Source organism: Phaseolus vulgaris, chromosome 11, assembly GCF_051622355.1.
Source record: "Phaseolus vulgaris cultivar YP4 chromosome 11, ASM5162235v1, whole genome shotgun sequence".
Taxonomy (NCBI): domain Eukaryota; kingdom Viridiplantae; phylum Streptophyta; class Magnoliopsida; order Fabales; family Fabaceae; genus Phaseolus; species Phaseolus vulgaris.
Genome location: NC_143508.1, coordinates 41,385,715 through 41,391,080, shown reverse-complemented (window position 1 = coordinate 41,391,080; position 5,366 = coordinate 41,385,715). Strand labels below are relative to the sequence as shown.

Sequence of the window (5,366 nt, the reverse complement as noted above, 5' to 3'; positions counted from 1 at the left end):
GAAGCATGGAGAGGAATAAGTGTTGGTTGTGAGTAAGGTTTATTGTGCAAAAGAGAGAAATGAGGGTTTGGATTATAAGTGTTTCATAGAGATAAATTGTTGAAGTCGTGTTTGTGTTACCTGATGGGACCCACATTCGGAAAGGGAATAGAGTGACTTATTTTCCAAACAGGACGGCAAGAATGAAGGGTTTGTAGGGGAAGGATTGCGATGAGTTTAAACCACAACGTTGGTTTGATTAAGAGAATGTTGCTAATGGTAGCTTCTCTCCTTAATCATTTTTAAAACTTTTATTAACTCACATATTACACCGGTTGCACCATCCAACCGGTGTAATATGTCAAGTAGAATTAAAAATTTTCAAAACTGTTTTTTTACTCTGTGCATGACATATTACACCGGTGTAAGATGTCATGCTCAGAATTTTTATTTTTTTTTACTTTCTACGTAACATATTACACCGGTTGGGCCATCCATCTAGTGTAATATGTGTCAAATATTTACAAAAATGTCACCGCAATTTTAGTTACACCGGTTCTCATTTAACTGATCTAATATCTACAAAGCATTATTTGTACAAGTGAAACGGTAATATTACTATTATTAACATTCAGATTAATAGTATTATCTATATCATTAATAAATAAAGTGAATTCCTCTATTTAATGTACACAAATTCTTATCATCTTATCCTTTAAGTAGCAGTTTTTTACTTAATTTATTTTATTTATAAAATAATATTGAAAATGATAGAAACAGTAATGAATTAAACCACATTGTCCAATTTGACATTATTAAAACGTTAATTAATTCATATGTTTAAAATGATCGCATATTACTTTAATACAAGACAATTGTGTTATATAAAAAAAAGGTTTTACTTACAAATCATCTAATAAAGTAACACATTTAATACATTTTTTCCTTATTTTTAACACTAATATAGTACTATATATTTGTACATTACTTGAATCCTGAAGAAGAACTAAATTAATATTATTAAAAAGTAAATTAATTTGTGTGAGTAAATGTTACCTGATATGTAGAAGCATAACATGAATATATTTATGTTACAACTTTAATTAGATATTAAAATAAAAACTATGTTACATTCATTAAATGAGTATTTCAAAAGCAACTAATATGTTTTAAATAATGAAATATTATTTTAATGTAAGACAAAAGTATTACAAATAAAAAGTTTGACTCACCAAATATGTTATAAAGTAAATATTTAATACATTTATTTCTTACTTAAAAAAATACATAAAATTCTTAATTGTCACTTTGTAAACTAAATATAACCTCATTTTCTCTTTTAACACTAATATAGTACTATAAATACGTGGATGACTTGAATCTTGAAGAAGAAGTAAGAAATAATAGGGAGCCTAAGAAGGAGCAAAGTAAAAGAAGGCAAAGGATGGCTTTAGTGAAGGTTGCTTTGGTAGCACTTATTTTTTCTTTTGCTTTGATAGCTTGTAATGGTAAGTTATTTGAGATTTTTCTATTTTAGCATTTGCTAAATTCTCTATTTGAATTTAGGTTTTTTTTTTCAGTGATTTAAATTTTTTATACCTAACATGAATTTATATTATAACATTGGGATGTGTTTTTTTTAGGGTTTGCTTTAGATGAGGATACATGTAAGGAGAATGATGATTGCAAGGGAAAGTTAAGTTTATGTAAAGATTCAGCCATTTGTGTTGATGAAGTTTGTAAGTGCAGGGCGCCCACACTATGGAAGGATGGTAAATGTACAAGTCCATCTGATTGTCCAGTCTGTATAACACCATGTGATAAGTATTGTGACACAGACACTGGTCTATGTAAATGCTTCTGTCATTAAGTCTCACAAGTTTATCAATAAAAAATCATTTGGAATTTACTTTCAATAAAATATATAAATTTGCTATAGTTATTATGCTACTGCGATCGGATTGCCCATAAGATGACAAAGATGGTCAGAAATTAGACCACTCACAATTATCATCAAGTCTTATGTTCCAGATGTTCATTTCTTAGCGTGACAGGGCATGTTAAAGATCTCATTTTATGACACAAGTGGATGATTTCATAAAGTGAAGAATGCAAATCTTAACACTCTCAAACTAAAGAAAAGATCAACGAAAATAACTTACAACAAACACACTAGAAAAAACATAATAGTTTAGTTGTCTCCTACACTGGTTTGCATTGAAAGAAAATCATATAAAAAAATACATAAAATTCTACATTTGTACTATCAATAATATTTCTAAATTTTTACTATAATGGGTTGAATGTTCATTTGCAAATTCCCTCACTGTGGTTTACACGGGTTGCATGTGCATCTACTACATCGTGATCCTTATTCATTATCATTGGTGTGAATGAACGGGGGTCACCATTTTCAATATCATCAATAGCGTCGCCTTGTTTTTTCTCGTGTAAAATGACAGACCAATGTTCGGACATAGGATCTTTGACGTAGAAAACTTGCGATGCTTGTTGAATAATTATATATAGCTCATCTGGATAACCTATCTTTTGAAAGTCCACTAATGTGAATCTTGATTCATCAATTTTAAAATCTTTTAAAGAAACATACAATTAGAGTAGTAGTAGAAAAATACATGTATTAAATCCCAAACGGAAAACTAAGGGTCTCTTATACAAGAAACAATTGTCGACTGTCGAGCACCCCGAGACTCAATACCAACACATATCAAATAATTATAAATATACATGGAAATTAAAATTGACCAATTTAATCATACATACAATTATACATAATGAATAATATCAATTGAAAATCAATAAATTATTTCTAATCTAATTACAAAAAAAATCATTAAATTAATTATAAATACTAAATAATATTACTCTAATACAAATCTAACAAATTAATGATTTTATTCAAACCTAACTATTAACTAATACAAAAAATTATAATAAATACTAAAATTTACAAGATTAATAATAGTTAAAAAATATTTTAAAATATCAAGAAACACCAACCTGTACTAAAGGGCGGCAACAGCGACAAAAAAAAATGAGGAGGCCGCAAATGTCGCAACGACGATAGTGGTGGCAGTAGAGTGAAGAGGCAAAATGAAGGCAGTGAAGACGTTGAGTAATGAACCGGATGAAGGAAATGAGCATTGAGCCATGATAGAAAGAGCAATAAGCAATGAGAGAATGTCGCAATGAGTGTGAATGTGAAGGAAGAACTTGAGAAGGTTTGCAGAGATGGAGAACCAGAGAGACGTCCACGAAGAAGACAAAACAAAAAAAATGAAAGCATAGTGGTTGGCTTCAAAATAAGGTAATTTAAGAGGTCTAAAACGGTGATGCTTCGGTAAGACTGTCGTGTTAGACCCAAGCTCATTAAAATATACAACGGTTTCACCCTAACTGCCAAGCTACACTCAATCTCTTTGGTCCAAAATGGCTATTCCTCCCACAACCGCCGTTGTACTCCCGTTTTAATTTAAAAAATGCCACCATGTTTTGATGGACATTGAATAACAATAAAACTGATCTATATATTTGGCATCGTAAATGGACTTTTTCCCCTAGTGGAAGTCAATTATTTTTATTTGGATTTACTCAAAGATAAAGTACTATTACACACTTTAAACATAATTAAAATAAATAATATTTATTTTAAATTAATTTATTTCGTATTCAAGATAACATTGAAAATGATAGAAACACTAATGCAGAAAACACATATTACACCGGTTCTGGGAGACATTTTACACTGGCTCTATAACCGATGTAGATCCCAGCGATGTAATATATCAATCTCATATTACACCGGGGTTGTAAAAATTGTTGGAATATGTTCCAAAATTTAAATAAAATAGTGTTCCAAAAGGGACATATTACACCGGTTGAGACAAACAACTGGTGTAATATGTGACAAGGGTGTTATCACCATAAACAGGGACCTCCTAAACACCGAATCAAGGGATGCCTTGTTTTATTTTCCCTGAACCACCACCGTCTACTCGACTGGTACACTGAACACATAACCCAATTCCCAACCCACACCATAGTCGTTCACCGCCTCAGCGCGTGTTGCATAGTCGAACGACGAACTTTGGAAATTTCGCCAAAGGGAAACCCTTCACCGAAATCCTTGGCAACACTCCCTAAAGTTCTTCATCATGTTGCCTAGACCTGAACAAGCTGCTTCCACCTCTTCTGACGATGTTTAACATCGGGTCGGATATGAGCATCGCGCGGGTCGCATGTATATTGTTTCTGGTGTGGAAGGTGAAGAAAATGTTGAACATGAGGTTAGAGAAGGCTCTGAAAGAAGGCGTGAAGGTCGTGCATGAGTTAGTGATGAAGATCGTAAAAGCAAAGAAAGATGAAATCACATCTAATGGAAGAAAAGGTGGCATCGATTTGCTGGTACGGTTGTGGGAGGGAGGCAGGGCAAGTGGACACGGTGGTGAGTCATATAATTATAAGTATGATAATGGCGGGGAGAGACACCACATATCGAAGCATGGAGAGGAATAAGTGTTGCTTGTGAGTAAGGTTGATTGTGAAAAAGAGAGAAATGAGGGTTTGTATTATAAGTGTTTCATAGAGATAAATTGTTAAAGTCGTGTTTGTGTTACCTGATGGGACCCACATTCGGAAAGGGAATAGAGTGACTTATTTTCCAAACAGGACGGCGAGAATGAAGGGTTTGTAGGGGAAGGATTGCGGTGAGTTTAAAACACAACGTTGGTTTGATTAAGAGAATGTTGCTAATGGTAGCTTCTCTCCTTAATCATTTTTAAAACTTTTATTAACGCACATATTACACCGGTTGCACCATTCAACCGGTGTAATATGTCAAGTAGAATTAAAAAATTTCAAAACTGTTTTTTTACTCTGTGCAAGACATGTTACACCGGTGTAAGATGTCATGCTCATAATTTTTTTTTTTTTTTTACTTTCTACGTAACATATTACACCGGTTGGGCCATCCATCTAGTGTAATATGTGTCAAATATTTACAAAAATGTCACCGCAATTTTAGTTACACCGGTTCTCATTTAACTGATCTAATATCTACAAAGCGTTATTTGTCCTAGTGAAACAGTAATATTACTATTATTAACGTTCAGATTAATAGTATTATCTATATCATTAATAAATAAAGTGAATTCCTCTATTTAATGTACACCAATTCTTATCATCTTATTCTTTAAGTAGCAGTTTTTTACTTAATTTATTTTATTTATAAAATAATATTGAAAATGATAGAAACAGTAATGAATTAAACCACATTGTCCAATTTGATATTATTAAAACGTTAATTAATTCATATGTTTAAAATGATCGCATATTACTTTAATACAAGACAATTGTGTTATATAAAA

At 31.8% G+C, this 5,366-nt stretch overlaps 1 long non-coding RNA gene across 1 annotated transcript; it reads left to right on the top strand.

The window, feature by feature from the left end:
* Window positions 1-1,359: 1,359 nt before the first annotated feature.
* On the top strand, window positions 1,360-1,888 carry LOC137829512 (uncharacterized). The gene is made up of 2 exons (XR_011084026.2): window positions 1,360-1,487; window positions 1,623-1,888. It is a non-coding gene; the product is annotated as an uncharacterized LOC137829512 (long non-coding RNA).
* The last annotated feature ends 3,478 nt before the right edge of the window (window positions 1,889-5,366 follow it).